At 41.4% G+C, this 20,794-nt stretch overlaps 1 protein-coding gene across 4 annotated transcripts in view; it reads left to right on the top strand.

The window, feature by feature from the left end:
- Positions 1-4,360: 4,360 nt before the first annotated feature.
- The window catches only part of SHISAL1 (shisa like 1), a 313,432-nt gene continuing 296,998 nt past the window's right edge, over positions 4,361-20,794 (top strand). For 3 of the 4 annotated variants that reach the window (XM_084643259.1, XM_084643261.1, XM_084643258.1), the window contains exon 1: positions 5,580-5,735. The gene's annotated coding sequence lies outside the window, so the exon portion shown is untranslated. Of the gene's footprint in view, positions 4,393-5,579; positions 5,736-19,868; positions 19,989-20,794 lie in introns of those variants that run through there. The other variant, XM_084643260.1, reaches the window with a different exon arrangement.

The following is a 20,794-nucleotide window of genomic DNA, read 5'->3' on the forward strand; positions in this document are numbered from 1 at the left end:
GTGTGGCTGATGTTATTAGGCCCTGTGATGGTGTCCCCTGAATAGATATGTGGGCACAATTGGCAACGGGCTTTGTTGCAAGGATAGGTTCTTGGGTTAGTGGTTCTGTTGTGTGGTATGTGGTTGCTGGTGAGTATTTGCTTCAGGTTGGGGGGCTATCTGTAGGCAAGGACTGGTCTGTCTCCCAAGATTTGTGAGTGTGTTGGGTCATCCTTCAGGATAGGTTGTAGATCCTTAATAATGCGTTGGAGGGGTTTTAGTTGGGGGCTGAAGGTGACGGCTAGTGGCGTTCTGTTATTTTCTTTGTTAGGCCTGTTCTGTAGTAGGTGACTTCTGGGAATTCTTCTGGCTCTATCAATCTGTTTCTTCACTTCCGCAGGTGGGTACTGTAATTGTAAGAATGCTTGATAGAGATCTTGTAGGTGTTTGTCTCTGTCTGAGGAGTTGGAGCAAATGCGGTTGTATCGCAGAGCTTGGCTGTAGATGATGGAACATGTGGTATGGTCAGGGTGAAAGCTGGAGGCATATAGGTAGGAACAGCGGTCAGTAGGTTTCCGGTATAGGGTGGTGTTTATGTGACCATCGTTTATTAGCACTGTAGTGTCCAGGAAGTGGATCTCTTGTGTGGACTGGACCAGGCTGAGGTTGATGGTGGGATGGAAATTGTTGAAATCATGGTGGAATTCCTCAAGGGCCTCTTTTCCATGGGTCCAGATGATGAAGATGTCATCAATATAGCACAAGTAGAGTAGGGGCGTTAGGGGACGAGAGCTGAGGAAGCGTTGTTCTAAATCAGCCATAAAAATGTTGGCATACTGTGGGGCCATGTGGGTACCCATAGCAGTGCCGCTGATCCGAAGGTATACATTGTCCCCAAATGTAAAATAGTTATGGGTAAGGACAAAGTCACAAAGTTCAGCCACCAGGTTTGCCGTGACATTATCGGGGATAGTGTTCTTGATGGCTTGTAGTCCATCTTTGTGTGGAATGTTGGTGTAGAGGGCTTCTACATCCATAGTGGCCAGGATGGTGTTATCAGGAAGATCACCGATGGATTGTAGTTTCCTCAGGAAGTCAGTGGTGTCTCGAAGGTAGCTGGGAGTGCTGGTAGCATAGGGCCTGAGGAGGGAGTCTACATAGCCAGACAATCCTGCTGTCAGGGTGCCAATGCCTGAGATGATGGGGCGCCCAGGATTTCCAAGTTTATGGATCTTGGGTAGTAGATAGAATATCCCAGGTCGGGGTTCCAGGGGTGTGTCTGTGCGGGTTTGATCTTGTGCTTTTTCAGGGAGTTTCTTGAGCAAATGCTGTAGTTTCTTTTGGTAACTCTCAGTGTGATCAGAAGGTAATGGCTTGTAGAAAGTGGTGTTGGAGAGCTGCCGAGCAGCCTCTTGTTCATATTCCGACCTATTCATAATGACAACAGCACCTCCTTTGTCAGCCTTTTTGATTACGATGTCAGAGTTGTTTCTGAGGCTGTGGATGGCCTTGTGTTCTGCACGGCTGAGGTTGTGGGGCAAGTGATGCTGCTTTTCCACAATTTCAGCCTGTGCACGTTGGCGGAAGCACTCTATGTAGAAGTCCAGTCTGCTGTTTCGACCTTCAGGAGGAGTCCACCTAGAATCCTTCTTTTTGTAGTGTTGGTAGGGAGGTCTCTGTGGATTAGAAAACCTGGATTTGTGCTGGAAATGGCACAACTTGATTATCATACACATTGTAAGGCGAGTGATCACTTTAGATAAGCTATTAGCAGCAGGAGAGTGGGGTGGGGGGAGGTATTTTTTCATGCTTTGTGTGTATAAGAAGATCTTCTACACTTTCCACAGTATGCATCCGATGAAGTGAGCTGTAGCTCATGAAAGCTTATGCTCAAATAAATTGGTTAGTCTCTAAGGTGCCACAAGTACTCCTTTTCTTTTTGCGAATACAGACTAACACGGCTGTTACTCTGAAACCTGTCACTACAAAAGGTTTTCTCTCCCCCCCCCCCTTAGCTTATCTAAAGTGATCACTCTCCTTAAAATTCGAAAACAGACTCCAAGGAGAGACTGCTGAATTGGAATTAATTTGCAAATTGGATACAATTAATTTAGGCTTGAATAGAGACTGGGAATGGTTGAGTCATTATAAAAAGTAACCTATTTCCCCTTGCTTATTCCTCCCCCCCCCCACTGTTCCTCAGAAGTTCTTGTTAAACCCTAGATTTGTGCTGGAAATGGCCCACCTTGATTATCATACACATTGTAAGGAGACTGATCACTTTAGATAAGCTGTTACTAACAGGAGAGAGGGTTTGTTGCGGGGGGGGGGGGGGGGAGAAAACCTGGATTTGTGCTGGAAATGGCCCACCTTGATTATCATACACATTGTAAGGTGAGTGATCACTTTAGATACACTATTACCAGCAGGAGAGGTGGGGAGAAAACCTTTTGTAGTGATAAACACCCATTTTTTCATGGTTTGTGTGTATAAAAACATCTTCTGTATTTTCCACAATATGCATCTGATGAAGTGAACTGTAGCTCACGAAAGCTTATGCTCAAATAAATTGGTTAGTCTCTAAGGTGCCACAAGTACTCCTTTTCTTTTTGCAAATACAGACTAACACAGCTGTTACTCTGAAACCTCTATTAGTAGTTTCTCTTTTGTCTTATATGAATTTATCTCCCATTCTATTTATACTTTTATACCATGCCCAGCTGAGTACCTTCCAAGAGTGCATTAGATGACAATGATTATCATCTGTCACATGGGAGTTTCTTTCTATGCAACTACATTCTGCAAAGTCACTTCTAAAAAAAATTTAGGTGACAATAGTTTGTCACATCTTTTCTCTCTTTAAAAATTGTATCATGGATTAACTTCCTTTTTTGTTTCCTCTGAGGAAAGGTAAACCTGTCATCAGTTAGAATTAGCTTGACACCAAGTGCATTTTATACAATGCAAAACTTTTTAGTTAATATTTATATGCATATTAATCTGCTACATAGAGGTGATAATCATGTAACATGTTGCAAAATAATATTATGAATGTAATTTATCCTGCACCTTTGGCCACTCCTCTTAAACTTTCTATCAACTTTAGTTCTAACATTTTAGACTGCTGAACTGCTTTAAAACAGCTGTCACGTTTGTCTGTTTAAAAAAAAATCTGGTAAAGAAATGATTCCCTCTCTCTATATGAATGTATCCTGTGACTGTTGATTATGATGTACAGTTGCTTTATATTTGCCTGGAATCCTTAAAAGCAAACATGAAGATCAGTTGTTAAGAACAAATATTGTCCTAGAGTCCAGTACCTACATCATAATACACACCCACCCACTCAATGGGGATACTCACAGTAGTAACATTCCGCAAGTGCGTAAGTGTTTGCAAGATTGTGGCTGAAGATAAGAGATACTTCTTTTTATGTGTTGCTTTTATATAAAAATGAGTGTGAATGGCTATAGCTAAGAGGTGCCATTTCTGCTTTGTTCTTATATATCAGCATGGGATCTCCAATGTCCCATAGTATTTGCATATAAATTACATGCATTTTGTTACATGTGGTTACAGTTTTGTGTCACAGAAACTATTTATCCGCCAATTGATCTGTTTTTTGTTTGTTTGTTTGTTTTTTTGCAGCTCCTACCCATATACATCTTCTTCCAGTGCATGACCTCATAACCTTTGTTATCTAGTTACACTATGCTACAGGGTTATTGTGCAAAGTGATCACTCTGCAGGACAGCAATTAGCCCTTCCCCCAAGTGACAAACAAACAAAAACTCTGCCAACCTAGAGTTTCACTTCAAATTGTTCCCTTCCTCCTTCTAAAGAAAAAGTGTAGCAATTACTCTGGTGAGATTGTATAAAGAACTTTGGTCTCCAAAGTAAGCTTTAGTCCTTGTCCTTCAAATAAGTATTTCTATCACAGACGCTGTGCCAGAGCCCTTCCTATCCTGTCTCCAGACAATGTTAGACAAATGAATCATGTGGCTTCAGCTTCCTGATTATCCACCTGTGTACCTTTCAATTAGTGCCAGCTGCATTTACCACTGCCCTCACCAAGTGACCGTTTGCTTTGTAAATTTACTCTCTGTGTTACTCTGAAAGGAAAGAAGTTGCTGCTTTTTTCTCTCAGACAAAGAAGCTCTGGTTTTAGAGAGAAAATGCCAAAGTACATAGCTTAATGTTCTCTTTTCACTTGGATATGTTGAGTGGCTTTCTCTGGAAAAGACTTCCTAATCAGTCTGAAGCCTGTGTTGTTTCCTAAGATTGTCTAATAGGCTAAAGAGTACAAGTGGAAAAGAAAACAAAAGGGGGAAGAGGTTTGATCTCTGTTCTGAGTTCAAGAGCAAAAAGCTGGAATGCTGCAGCAATTAGAAGAAGAAAGAAAAGGAATGACAGGTAAGTTCCACTTCTTTTACCCTACATCATGTTTACACACATCCGTTTCCCCTCCCCCAAGAGATTCTGAGAGCAGAAATAAAGGAGAACTTCTATCAGGGCTCTAAAGGTGGAGAAAGAATGGGGTTCCTACTTCTAAGACACTCATCAGTCTGAGAATATTAACTGGCAGTAATGTTGATTAATCTGTAATTACTGCTAGCAGTAAACAGGTGTAGTCTGGCTGTATCCAGATATACCCTGTAGATACCTGTTTTAAAAAAATAATAATGAAAGATTAGTCAAAATGTTTGATCCAACTGAACCTTTAATGAAATAGCAAAATTTTATACCTAATTTAGTAATGGATGCATAGATCCATTTCCACATGGGAATATTAGCTAGGTGTGATATTTACAAATAGCTTAGAAAATGTGCTGTAGGGAACAATATTGCAAAGCAGGAGGATGGATTGTAGATGACTTGGTAGATCACTTCCATTTATAATGTCTATGATTCTATAACCCAGCTCTATAAAACTACATTTCTCTTTTTGGAAATTTTGTTCTCTTTGATTTATTACCTCTGGGTCGATATCGTATTTGATAAATGTATATGACGCCCCACCCCCCACAAGAGATCGTGAGCAGGGATAGAACCAGGACCATTCACCACCAAAAGCACAGACTCTTTAGCTCAAATTATGTAGGCCTATGTTTGCAGGTGCAAGGTCAAGCCCCAGCAAAGTCCATGGGAGCTTTGCCATTGACTTCAGTGTGCACAGGACCAGGCCCTGGGTGCCGAATGAAAAATCTTCAGTCCAAGATTCGGCCCGTTGCACCAATTGTAAAATGGTGGCCCAAAAAGGGATTTCAGTTCTTTGTCGACCTTGCACACACTCCCGCTACCAGAAGAAGCTTTATCCTATCCTCATGAAAATGCAGGAACAAGTCACTTGCCTCAGTGGGAACATCTGCACTGTGATTAAAAAAATCTGTGGCACCAAGTCTCAGAACCTCAGCTGTGGGGCTAAAAATTACATTTCAGACGTTAGGGCTTGGGATGGAGCCAGGGCTCCCCTCCCCCCAGGTCTCAGAGCCTGGGCTACAGCCCAAGGCCACATGTCTACACTTCAGTTTTAAAGCTCCCCGCATACCAAGCCCTACAAGCTCGAGTCAGGTGAGCCATGCCAGCGGCAGCCACACCGGGGGTCTTTTATCACAGAGTAGACATACCAGTGAGTCAACAGAAACCACAACGCTTTCCCAACAGGATCAAAGCCTGCTAACTGAGTGGGGTATTTCACATATTGTCAGCATACTGCAGCATTGGGAAGGGGAATCAAGACACTACACACATCTGAGGTTGGTAGAGAAGAAAGTATGGTATTATTTGAGAAATAGTTTGTAATCCTGTAAGTAAAAACTGTACTGAAATGCATAGACATGTGGGGGGAGGGTGCAGAGTGATGATTGTTGCTAGGGTGCCTTTGCATTTCCTGACTTTTGAGTGTTTCATGGGCATTTTTATTGTACTTCTTTGTTTTTTATAATAGATAAAGATAGATAATTTAAATCATAGTTTCTCGCAGTGCTAGGCTAACTTTAACATAGCTAGGTAGTGATGTTCTAAAATATACATACCTATTGTATAGAGAATTAACCCAGTGGAACAGTTCAGTGTGCTTGGAAAAGTTTTCATTCATAACAGTAAGTAAACTTGGGACTCTATTTATTTATTCAGAATGGCTTTCAAGCCAGGACAGCCAGCAAACACTGCAGGCAGTCACAGACCCTGTCTCTCTCTGTCAGCAGGAATAATGAGAATTCAGTACAGGGAAATGTGTGGTGTATTTATTTGACTGATTTATTCGGTGACTTATAGTGTATCCATTGCTAAGACATCTGGGAATGTAATAGATTAAAAATATATCTGTTTGTAAATCAGAAAGATGAGGAGGAAATTACAGGCACTGTCATTCTTTCCCCATCTGTTTTCTTTCATTCAGCAAAACCTTGCCCAATAAGATAAGCCTTTCTCTGTTCTCTGAAGGCTAACACAGTCATACTCTGACAGAAAACTTCACCCTCCAGTCATTAGTGTTTATCTGAGGACTGTGAGAAAAAGTGCCTACAGCCACAGTCCTTAATTACTAGGTAGGCATTTTATTTGTGCCTATATGTTTGCATATATGAAAGAGAGAAGTGGTCTAAAGAAGTGCAATTCCAAACCCCCAAGAACTTTATGAATTGAAACCAACACTAGACAGACTGAAGGATGATGTAATCATAATGTGTTTCTGCCAACCTCCTCCTCTAAGCTGGCGTGCTATTTCATTTTGCACTAAGGGCCTGAACCAAGTCTCATTCGAGTCATTGTAAAGTCAGATTGACTGCAGTGAGCTTTGTCTCGGGGCCCAGATGAAGCTTCCAAGTGTTAGCCAAAGAAGAGTTATTTGCATTAGCCCAACTGGGGCTGACAAAAGTATCATTAGCTTCATCGATGTGGCTAGGTCAATGACAGGGCACAATATCTTAACTACAGATGAAAACAAGTAACACGAACCATTGCTATTATCTGGGAGTGCCAAACAATTGATCAGGAAAAATCAAAATACTTCCAGATTGTGAGAGGGAAAGTCAAGCCTAAAGCATTGCTCTCTTTTGGAAAGTGTGGATATGCTTTATCAATCTCCTTCAGTTCCACCTGTTGCTTCACCCTCCAGTCAGCATCTTATTTGGATTTAAGCTTAGCCAGTGTGTTTTCCCACCTATGTTTGTTTCAGCTAAGCCAGAGTAAAATGTGTACTGGTTTAAAGGAAAAAAAGTAGGTCAGATGATAGAGACTAGAGGATGCCTTAGGAGGAAAGAACTTGTGAGCTTAATTTGTATAGTCAAAAAAGTGGGGTTTTGTGATTTTTTTATTCTATTGATCTTATTGGTTATGAAATACAGTCAAATAACACTACCATAAAAAGCAATAGTGTAAAGTAAGGAGACATGTTTGTTTTACAGTAGACATTAGTGGTCAAACAAGAAGTAATTTGCAGCTTAAATAGTACTTTTAATACAAGCTTTCTCATTAAAGGTACAACCAGAGAGGAGAAAAAGTCACTAAGGAAAATGATGGTACAATCACTATATGTGTTTTGAGGAACAATTAGATAAGTACAAAAAATGAAAGGAACAAACTGATACCAATAATAAATGCCTTGTTAGAAGAATCCTCCATGGAACAAAAAATGACTCTACTGAACCATTATTTCAGATGAGTGATCATGCTGAAAGTGCTCTATATTTCATTTTCATGCACCAAACTTTGCATTAGCAGGAATTAGTTGAAATTCCCCTAGCGCCCTAATGGCAAAAAGAAGAGACTGAAGGAAGTGACTTATTGCAAAGTCAATGTAAATTTGGAATATATAACCAGGAGCCTTAAAATGCTTAAAATTTGGATTTTCCTATACAGATTTTTTGCCCTAAATAAGTTGTATACGTTAATAGCTTGTATAAATCTACTGTTTAACATTTAAATATAAATATCTGCTGCTAATCTGAACTCTTAATGCAAATATAGTACTTTAATGTTATACTTAATGCTTGCATAAAATAGGGCACCCAAACAAGGCAACACCCTGAATCACCTTTTAAAAAAGAATAAATTTCTCATTATCTGTTTCCCAAACAAAAGTGTGAGCAGGCTAATTTTCTTTACATATGAAGAAGTGGAACAATTGAAAAGTGTGTTAAAATTTCAGGTGACGGTTGAGAGGGATGTTTCTTTTATCTGAGCTAGTTTGTCCCTCTGCCAAAATTCAGGGATAAACTAGACTGTAAGCCCATTGCGGCAGGGACTGTCATTTTATTTTGTGTTTGTCCAGTGTCTAGCGCAATGGAAGTCTATGACTAGGGGTCCTATGTGCTCTCGTAATACAAATAATAATAATTCTTAACTTAGTGCAGTTAGCTTTAAAAATGGTATTTTTGCAGAAAGTGTCATTTTTAGTCCAATCACCATTTTGATTAAAAAAACTTTGAAAAATCAAATTTCAGAAAACATTGACCACCTCTACTCCTAGATCTTCTGGAAATTTCCTTGGGCACACATGAGTGTGTACAAGCTGTCTATATTGGAACTTGCATGGAGTTGCTTTTGAGCATTTTAAATTATCAGAAAAAATATATTACATACTGTTTCCTTTCAGTTTAGAACACTAAAAATGTCCAGACATAAGCTCTGAATGCCCTACCAGTTATTGAAATTAGTATTTGTTTTTGTAGTTTTAAATTGGCTTAACCCTTCTATCCAGCAGTAGCTCTAAATACAAATAATACATCGCAAATATCTGGCCAATTTTTCAATTTCCCTTACCTCTCCTCAAAGGCCAGGCAAAACAAATGGGTCCTGCAGTAGCATACCTGGGAAGTTAACAAACCTAGGCCTTTTTAAACCAGTGAGATTTGTGTATATATGTTTTTCTGTGCAATCTGTTAAATGGCTCAGGTCAAGTGCAACTTGTGTAAATGGTGTAATACATCTTAAAGTTAACATCAGCTTAACAAATATACCATTAAATAATTCAGAACTGTGGTACCTGTATACCTGGCTAAAACGCTCAGCAGCGTACGTATGAATACAGAGAACAAAGAAAATTGACTTAAAGTAAGGGTACTGGCTAGATGCTTAGAGACTAGAAAAAAAGAACATCCCTTTCCAAATAATCTGCTTGACAGATGAAACTGACAATAGCAGTGCACACAACACGCTTAATCCAGCTTTTCCAAAATCCTTTGATAAAGTTCTGCTTTACATGGCAAATTGTTACTACAGCTACCATTGGCAATGATGCAGGCAAGAACACAACTGTGAATGAAATGTGTCTGTCTAAAACCTAGAAAATAGAATATGTGTAAGCCAAGCTGGCCCCCACTGGACAGAAGTATAGTGTATGTATCCCACACACCTCCGAGGTGTAGTGTTCTGTCCCATCTGGTCAGGGTCGGCTCCAGCGCTTTTGCCGCCCCAAGCGGCAAAAAAAAACCAACCAAACAAACAAAAAACCTTGCCGCTGAACATGGAGGCAGAGTGATGGTGTGGCCACCAAATTGCAGCTGGCAACCAAAGAAGAGTTGCATCCCCGCCGCCGAATTGCCGCTGAGCTCGAAATGCGCTGTGACGGAGCGACCACCAAATTCCCGCCACTGCCGAGCCCGACATCCTGCCACCCCTTTACATTTGTCGCCCCAGGCGCCTGCTTGGTTGGCTGGAGCCGGACCTGCATCTAATGGCACCAAGACCACTTAGAGAGAGAGAGGGGGAGAGAAGAATTGGCTTTTAGCTCATGCTGTAGAGGCTCATGCACTAAGTTCCAGCGGTCCCTGATTCGATCCCGCCCACCGACAACCGGGGTCTGTCAACATTACCTATAGTCCTTTAGGCAAGTTATTAGATCTTTATTGGTTCTTAGCTATAGAAATATATCATTAGAGAGATCCCAGACAAGTGTAGTTCAATGTTGGTAAGGGGCAATCAGTTGTTTAATGCTCTGTTAGGATTAGGGGGCTCTTAACAGCCATAACCCTCAAACAATCGTACCCTATCACAAAAGCCACATTTGTCTCACATACAGATTATTTCACGGTTGGTTTTTTGTTTTTCTAAATTATTTACCTCACAATTGCAGAATCTTGGAACATAGGTGATGTCAAATTTAAAACACCATAAGAAAATTAGTCACATGTAAATGTAGACTCCCTTTTTTACTATTGTCCTTTATCCTGGGTCTCTGTCACACATTTTTAATAGCCAGAGTCACAGATTCAGGCTTTGCCAGGTTGATAGCTCTGACACTGAGCATTCAGGATGATCATCTGTATTTGTGGCAAACCACACATTTTAAATAAAGCAGGATTCAATTTAAGTATCTTGAAAGGGTGTTGGAATAATAGGCTGTTTCAGAGAACAGAAAAACACTGATAGTATGGGGAAACGTTTTCATGCTAGAATATTGGTATGTATACTATAGCGGGAACTTCCAGATATTGTAACATAAAAGGTTAATGAATACACTGCAGTGGCCTAAGGACAAAGGCACTGCAGCTATGTAGCTTTCACAGGTTGTTAATTGGGCAGCTGATGAACATAAATTAGGAGCAGGCACAGAGGGTGTGTTATGGGCATTACAGTATAGGAGGGAACTGAGCTCTACAGCTAAAATGAAGAGACATTGAACTTCATTTAACTTCTCTGCAATCTTCGTTGCAAAGAACAGCTTCTAGCTCAGTCAAGCTTAGCACAGCTCCTACTGGTTTGACTAGAGGGTAGGCTTCCTTCTGGGACACTTGACAGGACTGACGCCTTCAGGCCATCAGGCTCCCAGTTCAGGTCTTGCCTTTAGAAATGTGCAGGAGCCATATAAGTGAGGTCTCCAGTGGGATGGCAGGCCCTAACTCTAATTGGCTATCTTTTTCTAGTGTCTGGCCTCCAGCTGTCAGACATAATGGGCATTCCACAAGCTTTGTGAAATCACTGCTAGATTGTGTATTGCTCTAATCATACGCAGTGAATGCTTCCATGGCCTTCTGGGTCAAATGTTTGCCAGCTAATCTGATTTACATTGAAAATGATTGCTTTCCAAGGATCATATTCTATGTAACTCTGTATGACAGAGTTTTAACATGAGCTGCTGTACTGCCGCTTAATGGTGTCATAAAAACGAATGTGTCAAGTGATGCGCTGCGTCCCTGTTGCAACAGCATTATATAAAATCCTAACATATCAAACTGAAGGAAAAGCCTAGGAACATTTCAAAATGTTTAGAATCTTTTCTTTTTTTACATATATTGAGCTTTCACACACTTGAATTGGAAATGCTGCCATACTAATTCCATTCTTGGATTTTACGCTGTTGTTGTCACCTTCCCAATGAATCTTAATGTCATCATGTCATCCAAATTAGCCATATTAACAGCCTGTATTTTGTGATGGAAGTTGCTAATATGTGTTCCAGATAGGGGAAGTGTCAGACACACGATAGTTAAAGCAGTAAGGCCTTGTTAGATATTCAGCATGTACGTCGAGTATAGCAAAATATGAAGGACATGAGTGTCTGATAATTAACCAAAAATGTCCTGTAGGGAGCCAGGGTGGCTTCCCTCTGGTTCAGAGAGTAAAGAGCCACCCTCTCAGCCTGAGTGGGTGGGGCCACTCCAAGCGTACACCAATTCCCGGAAGGGGAGGGGTGGGACAGGAAGTACAAAGGGCGGGGCCCTTTGCCCAGTGAGAGGAGCACCAGGGAGGGAGACAGACACAGGCTGCTGGCTGCTCCCTCCAGACCCTGCTGCCAACCCAGGGGAGGCCCTGGGCCAGGAGGAACCTGACCAAGAGGAAGGCCTGTGGCGACCAGGACTGCCAGCCGCGGAGTACCCAGGGGACCTGGAGGGGCCCGGCTATAACCCGGGCCAGTATGAGTTCGACACAGAGGGGGAGCTGCAGCTGCCAGCAGCTTAATACCCAGACGACATGGAGGGACCGGAGAGACCTGCTTGAGAGACCAGGTAGGAAGTAGCCCGGGGCAGAACTGCACAGTGTGGTGGGTGTGTTTGGTCAGCGGGCGCGGATGGCCCCCCGCTGACCCAGCGGCGGGACCTTCGCCTCCCGCCACTGTCAGGGCCCTGGGCGGGAACGCAGTGGAGTTGGGTGGGCCTGCGTTCCCCTCCCCCGGCCAACCCGCCTCGGGTAGCAGAATCGCGCGCCATGGACTCGTGCTGGCGCACCCCGGGGCTTGAGGGGCGCGTTGCGGACTCAGGCCAGTGCGCCTTTTCTGCTAATTCCCCAGCGCCCGAAAGGTGTGACTAAGGCCTGCCCGCGGGACCATAGCTCTCCATCGCCCCCTAGGGGCTTGGTGGACCATTGAAACCTGTCACATGTCCCAGTATAACATGTATCCTGCCTATATCGAAAATATGAACAGGGTGGTAGGTGGGAGGGAGTATAATTTTGTGCTTAAGGCACAGGATGGGAATGGGGAGACCTGGAGTTTTGTTCTTGCCTGTCACAAACTTGTGGTATCACCTTGCGCGGGTCACTTATGTGTCTGTGACTCCTTTATCCCCATCTTCAAGATATGGAAATAATAATTACCATGTTTATTTCACAAGAGGGTTGTGAGGCTTAATTCATTAGCGTTTGTAAGGCATTTTCCTATCTCAGAAGACACTGTATGAATGCAAAATATTAGCTTCTGTCCCCTTTCATAAATATCATGTGTTACTGAAAATTGGGCATAAACAACTTGCCCTCTTATACCTGCATATTGATGGATTTGCACAGTTGAAATGAGGTGCACACAGAAATGCAACAAACGTTAGTGTGTGCCTCTTTAGAAATATGGGCCTGTGAAAGGAACAAAAGAAAATTCTTTGGACCAAATTCTGCTCTTATTTGTCCTAGTATGAATCTGGACTAGCTCTGTCAATGCTAAGGGAGCTGCTCCATATTTACACTGGTGTAACTAGAAGGTGAATTAGGCCAATTAAGTGGATCTTCCTTTGTCCAGTGTTTCCAAATTCTGGGAACATGTGTATGAGAGGAGGGAGATGAAGAAAGGTGGATCTACCCTGCTACCTGTGCTTATGTAGCTGCAAGTAAGGCATGAGCCATCTTTGTTGCTTCCAAAGAGACCCTTAATGCAGCCAGCAATGGGAACAGGTTATACATATAGCTGTAGGGCTGCAGCTTCTCTTCCCTATCCTGCAACACTTGGTTCAGCTGTGAAAGCGCATCCATCCTAACTCAAAAAAGTGAGCAGTGGACATTCTCAGAACTTCATATGGCCTTTTGGTAAAGTGGGGGATGTGGAGGGCAATTGGAAAGGTGCTGCCAGCAGAAAAGGAACCAGAAATAATCAAAGAAAGAGAACAGTAAATGAAAAAACATTAGAGAGAAAAGAACAGGGGGAAATGGAAAGAGAAAAATAGTGACAGAAATAACTAGTGCCAGGGTATGGGGCATGGGGGCACAGGGCAGTGGGAGAGAGTGCCATGCATTGACAATTCCATCACATGAGGAGTCCCAACAGAAAGATCAGCCAATGGCCTCGTGGAACAGCGTTCAAAGGACACACCTGCTTGAAATGTAGGAGATCTAAATATATAGAAGTAACATATTAAAACAGAGTAATATTCCATTAATATATGTAATTTGACAGAAAATTATGCTTAAAGGAAAGACGTATTTTTTCTATTTGCAGAAAAGGAGGTATTTTGTCTTATAGTTCTACTAAAGAAAGCATCTCAGTTATATATGGCATCAAGGCAATTTTTCACATTTTAAAGTTTCCTTTATGTGCTCAGAGGCTGCTCGGAATGAAATGCATTTAAAAATTCATATTGTCCCTGAATTTACACTCACTCCAGAACCACTGCAGAGGAAATACCCTATTCTTTGACCCATGTGGAAACCCTTCTCCCTTTTTGTTAAACATAGAGCCAAATTCAGACCTGGAGTAAATGGGAAGAACTCCAGTAACATGCAGGGAGTTATACCTCCTTACACTAGGTCTGGATTTGGACCACAAAGGTCTATTCTCCCACTGGTCATGTTGTTAATTATTCCTCTTCTAGTATCTCCAGTAGATGCCCAACTGAAATCAAAGGCTCCCTTGTCAAACACCGTATAAACAGACAGTAAGAGACATCCCACTCTGAAAAGCTCGCACTCCAAATAGTAAAGACTGATAGGACAGAGCAGATAATATCCCTGTGGAGAAAGGGCGTGGAATCGCTTTTTTACCGAAGGGAAACTGGGACAGAGAAAAACGAAGTGCCTTCCAGAAGAGCTCACAGGAAATCTGTAAATGATCTAAAAAACGAACCCAGATCTCCTGAGATCCAACCCAGTGCCTTAATCATAAGACCATTCTTCGAATATCAGGAGAACAGACCTTTAAGAATTCAGATGTTGTAACATTTAATAATAACGTGGTAATCTGCTATCTTCAGAACTAAATGTATGTTCTCACCAGGGGAGTGTGGTTTGTCACTTCTAGTTGCCATTGTTTCCAGTGAAAATTATACCATGCATTACTCCTGGTTGACACACAATGACGTGCAAAAAGAAAAGGAGTACTTGTGGCACCTTAGAGACTAACCAATTTATTTGAGCATGAGCTTTCGTGAGCTACAGCTCACTTCATCGGATGCAAAAATGACGTGCAAAATCTCAGGAATAAATATGGGTCAATGCTTTAATAATTTGGAGAGAGGAAATTGGAAGAAGGGGTGTGTTTCTGAAATTTAGTTTTTCTAGATATGGCAACGCTTTCTGAGCTGGTGCACACAACCTTAGAAACAAAACATGGAAGATAAATTGAGGGGAAATCCTGAGGCAGGTGCTTTTGTTTCACTCCCATGTTGAACGTGAATAGCACACAGCTACTTTCCAGTTTGAATAGAGCCTGCTGGATGCATTGTCAGGAGTAATGACTGTGGAAAAGCTGTAAATCCATTTTTCTCTGAAACTACTTCCAAGACCTTTTCTTTAGGACAATATATAATGTTCAGCTGCTCGTGCCATCCATAAAAAGTGAGACTCCTTTCCACTCACCTGCCATAAAACTGAACTCTCTCTGACCTCTGAGGAAAAGAATTACTCTAGCATATAATGCTCATTGGGAACCCACAGAGATGCTATCTAATCAAGATGTAAACATCCCTTTGTAATAAATTGCGGCATTGGAGGTCAAAACATTTTGCAGAAAGATATTGATATCTTTTCTTCAGTAATAACTATGAATAATGCCTTTTTAGTTGGATGATGACAGGTTGCACTTGACAGCACATTAGTCAGCATGAGTATTCCCTTTAATAGGACAGATCCACTTTTTACAGTCATCTATTTAATGCAACCCAGCATAATCAAACTGCCTCCTTTGACTCTTGCTTCCTTTTCTGGGTATGGGCCAAGACGTGGAGCAGTGTTTTTAAAAAAACAAGCCAGGAATAACAATGAACTCTTCTGTTATGGATAGGCGGAGACTGAAATGCACAATACATCTAGGGACTCGGCCTAGCTTGCAACAAAAACCTGTTGGAGTAAGTTATAGTCAGTCTAAACAGATCCATTGCTTTTTTTTTTTTAAACCAGAAGGGACCATTATTTAATCTGACCTCCTGTGTAACACAAACCATAGAATTTGACTTGATAATTCCTGAATCAAGCCATCAAGATCAAGGACTTGTGGCTGAACTACAGAATATCTTTTAGAAAGACATCCCAGTATCAATTTAAAGATTCCAGGTGATGGAAAACTCACTACATCCTCTAGTTCCAGTGACTAGTTATCAAAAGGATCTAATAAGGAGCAGGCCACCATTATGCCTGGCACTCTCCAAATCAGATGGAGAAGCAATGCCTCCCCGGAAAGTTTACAGCCAAAGTGGGGAGGGATATAGAGCTTTAATATACATGAACATGGTCACAATTGACACAGTTTTGATAGTTGTTTTGCTGGTGCTTTTTAATTGTGGAGAGGGTAGCAGTAGGGTGAGGAGTTATGGCAGAAGAAGTGGATTTTGGAAAAGGAAGAAAGGACGAGAGTGTCAGTTTGCCACCTGTCTAGCCATGGTCATTGGCAGCAATTTTTAGGCTTCATGGCAAAGGTGAACCATAGGTATTAACTTCTCAGATTTGAGTGTTTTCCCAAAGGGTAAAGGAGAAAACCTACTGAAACTAAAAGGGGAAAATTTAAAATGGTTCCCTAATTAAATTAGGGAGATGTACAAATCGGAGTTCTCTGTGATGTGATCAACCACTCAGTTTGGGAGAACATCTTTCCAGTGATTTGCATCTGCATGTGATAGAAACATAGTGAGAGAGAGTTTTAAATTTGTCATCCCTTTTCTTCAGGCAATAAATTGACCAGCCAATGTGAGCATTGAGTATAACTTGTTCGGTTTGGGCCAATGGAGGGGACTGAATCCAGGATCTTTAACACAAAAATCATTAGTCTCTACGGCTCAAACTGAAGCATAGAGTCTCTTCACTGCAAGCAGTGGCAGGCTGATAAACCTGGAGACAAAGACCCCCCCCCACTATCATAACATGAGTTACATATAACTACAGTTTTATATCTTATAGGCAGATTACACAGGGCCTTCATGTATCTCCCTGTATTGGATCGATGTTCTGTACCCACCCCTAAGGATCAAATTCACTACGGCATTATTCCAGTGTTATCCCCTTTTAATTTTATTGAAACTTTTAGTTACATTTACTAAAAGAAACTCTAGTAACACAAAAAGAAAAGGAGTACTTGTGGCACCTTAGAGACTAACCAATTTATTTGAGCATAAGCTTTCGTGAGCTCACGAAAGCTTATGCTCAAATAAATTGGTTAGTCTCTAAGGTGCCACAAGTACTCCTTTTCTTTTTGCGAATACAGACTAACACGGCTGTTACTCTGAAACCTGTCTAGTAACACAGTGGTGAATCAGGCCCTTGATATTGTAAATAAAAACAAACAAAACACTACTAACATCATATGGAGGAAGAGAAGAGCTTGGTGGTGATGGAGATATCATTATACACACCAGGGGGCAAACAGTGTCAGTCACTAGACTTTAATGTACCCTATGTAATTTGATATACATCTGCTCCCTTCTTTCTCAGGAAAGAACCGATTGTCTGCTGGCACTAAGCATTTGCCTTCTGACATAGTTTAGTGGTTTAAGCCAGAGCAACTACTCTTCATTTCCTCCTTTTCAGCTTCAGTCACTAATCAGCATGCTAACCTATCCCATAAATGAGTGGCAGACTGTTTGGGCTGGAATTAGACAGGTATCTTCAGTACCGCCCACTGCACATTCTTTAGTTTTTATTAGCTCCACCCCCCCCCCCCCCGCAATCTGGGTCTTTAACAGCTCTAACAGTTTAGGCACAAAAAGAGCGACAGATTCTGTGCTATAAGTGGGATGTCCAATGAAATTAGTGAATTACCACCAATGAGGCTGTCTTGATAACCTCCATTTTTCAGCCTGGATAGGTTTTGTTTGAGAGGCATGGGTGTGTTCATTTGATATGGAACCTCCATTAAGATTTGAGTTTCAGAGCCTACTTGCTGCCTCATTTAGCAGCAGACAGATTCAGAAATACTTCCCACACACACCAGCAGCCCAACTGGAGCATCCTTAATATATACAGTATCACAAAAAGGCTTGGAATTGCAAGCAGATTTTAAGGCAGTATTTAAAGTCACTGAGAAAGTGGTTTGGTGGCTTGAGAAGAGAGGGAACAAAGTTTCTACTGCTGCAAATGAAAGTAGAATGGACAGAGTGAGAGTCTGAGCAGGCATTCCCTGGCTATGGAGTTGTGGGGAGAGAGGGGGGGGGGAAGAACTGGAGGAACAGAGTAAGAAGACGGAGGACGGGGGTGAGCAGGAATGGAGGAAAATGTTGCTGCTGGATTTAATTTTTCTGTTAAGTATTGAACAACTTCAGGGTTGGAAACTTGATTGGAAATTGTTCTGCATTCATACATCTAAGAGGTATTGAGGCAAGCTGCTGTATTGCCTCTAAAGGGGAAGGAAATACACAATCTTCCAAGCCTCCCCTTCAAAAATCAGACTGCTCCCGTAATGAGTAAGAGCTCTTTTATGGAAGGGAAAGTTTTATAGGCATTTTTTGAGCAGCAGCACGGGCAATGCGGTGCATGGTAGCAAGGGCCCTAAGGTAAAAGGGGATGAAAATGAATGACTTAATTATAGCCCAAGATTGATCCAAGGTTTACTCTGGCACAGAATCTCCGTGGTTACAGTTACACACAGGAGGTAAGTGGCAGCAACCAGCCCTTCATCCAGTGGCCTGAAGGTTGCTGTAAACTGCAGCCACCAAGAGGAACTATTGAGTAGGGAAACACTCTACCACCACAGCTTCCAGCAAGGTTCCTGTGGATCGGATTAAAACTGCCTTCCTCTGGCAGCACCTCTGAGGGAGGGTGGTGGTGGAAGCCCTGCATACCTCAAAGAATGGAGTATTCCTCTTCTTCCTACTGCACAACAGCTCTGACTGGTGATTCACCTCTCACTGATCCTGGCTTTATACAGGTGTAACAGTTTCTTTTTAAATAAGGCCAGAAGAGGCCATTATGGTCACCTGGCCAGCTACATAACACAGATTGTAGAGTGAATGTAATTAATTCCTGCATCTAGTCCAAAACATCTATTTAAGATGTAGCATATATTTTAGAAAGACATTCAGTCTTGATTTAAAGACTTCAAATTGATGGCAAATCCACTAGGGCTTTAAGTAAAGTTATTCCGATGGTTAATTTTACTCAGTGTTCTTTTAAAAAAAAATCCTTCATATTTCTAGTCTGAATTTGTCTAGCTTCAAATTCCTGCCACTAGGTCTTATTAAGCCTTTGTTTGCTACATTAGAGTGGTCTACTATCCAAATTCTTCCCATAGAGGTACTTAGATCATTACTGATGACACTTGTTTTCTTAAATCAATTGAGTAACTCCCAGTGTGGGAGGAGAATTGGGTATCTGGCCCTATATCTTGTGTGCATCAGCATGTATGAATCCAGACCAACCACTGAGGGGTTTGTGGGGAAAACAGACACTCCCATCCCATATTTCTTTGAAGTGTGCTATGTATCTTAAATGTGAGTGTTCAGCATATCAAGCCTTTCATTGAGCATGTTTATGCCTCAAATGCTCACTTGAGAGAAAACTGTTCTGTTTTCAGAATTCCCAGCTGGAGAAATCATAAAAATGTTCCTGAACCAGTGAGCTTTGACCCATGTCCTAGTCAAAAAGCAAACAAGCAACTCTGTTGCCATCAACACTGGTTTAAAAAATTGCATGTAATATAGAATCCTCCAACAACTGTGAAATGAACTCCAGGTTGTTTGCACCTGAAGAGACATCACTCTGCTTTCTATATTTCGTGGGTATAATTGCCTTTTCCACCCATTCTGCTGTTGTAAAATTGGCATTTCCTCCCACCCCTTCTCATAAGAGACAGAAAGCGAGAGAAGCAAAAGGAGCATGAAACTCCCCATGCTTATATCCTTTCCCCCAAATATCACTAGAAAGAAGTCACAACTGGCCTCAGAGATGTGTGAAGAAAAACGATAGGCTGAAATTCTGAATGCTAAAATCTTCAGAAATCTCTCCTATAATTCCTGTGTTGTAAAGGGTCATGTGCTAAATATAAACCTTTCCAGGCAACCCAAGAAGAGAAACAGTCAGAGAGCTTGTAGTTAGAAAAAGCTGTGATCTGATTACAAAGTGCTGTGTATCATAAATTAAACTGTCATTGTTTTTAATACTCAAACTGCTTTGAATTGAGGTAGGTGGCTTTAGATAACATTTCATCTTCCACTGTTGGCGGGTGGGGGGGGGGGGATAGCCCTCTTTATTTCATTTGGAATGTGTAACAAAATTGGCATCCAGGGGAATCTGCTCTCAAGTGAAGAGATTCTCTCCTCATTTAGAGCTGCAGCTGATCTGAATGTACACTGAGCATGGATGAAGTTGATCAATAGGCTGTCAGTTTGAAATCCATTGTTGTTTCTCCTCAGCTCTATCTATGGTGACAACTGACTTGCTAACAGGTAATGTTATTTATACTGCTTTTACCGCATCTGTACAATGAAATATCACTTTGGAAGGGAATTCATTTTGGTTTAAAGGCACAGACATTCCTCACCTTTAAACAGTGGGCTACCCATTTTGCCTTTCAATGTGTTAATAGCACTTTAAAATGTAATGATCTAGTTAATGTTGAATACCAGAGGAAATCCTATTGACAGAATTTTGAGAGCCACATTAAGACTAAATAGGACTCAAATGGTTATACTTCAGGAATTATTAATTTGTACATTTTAAAAGCTCTCGTATGTTTTAATATACTCTCATATGTTTTAGAAACATGCTTGAAAGGTCCTAGTATTAAATCAAGACACCTAGATTTTTTTTATTACTATTTTTTAAACCAGTTCAGTAATGAATTTGGATTGCTCTGTCAGGAAACCATCTGCCTTTCTCCACAGGATAATGTGTCTCTGAAAAACAGCAACTGTCTCTGCCCTTGTTCTTTTACCGTAATAAAAAAAATTAAACTAAACATAGTGATAACACCACGTGTATTTATTTAAGTCACTACAGCTAATTTGTTTCCAGGAAGCACTTTTTGGAAAGCCACCAGAATTACAGTTTGGGATTTGAGAAACCTGCAGCCTGTGAAAGAAGCAATAACTCCTACATGTAGTTCTTGGTTGCTGAAATGTTAGGGTTTACAAAAGAAGACAGATCTATTTATCATAAATTAATTGCTGAAGAAGCTTATCTCTTGAAACACTACTATATTCTACCGTTCCAGGAAATGAATGTTGAGCCAGACAGATATACATCCATAGTC

The sequence above is a fragment of the Lepidochelys olivacea genome (assembly GCF_965140295.1).
Source record: "Lepidochelys olivacea isolate rLepOli2 genome assembly, chromosome: 1".
Lineage (NCBI taxonomy): Eukaryota > Metazoa > Chordata > Testudines > Cheloniidae > Lepidochelys > Lepidochelys olivacea.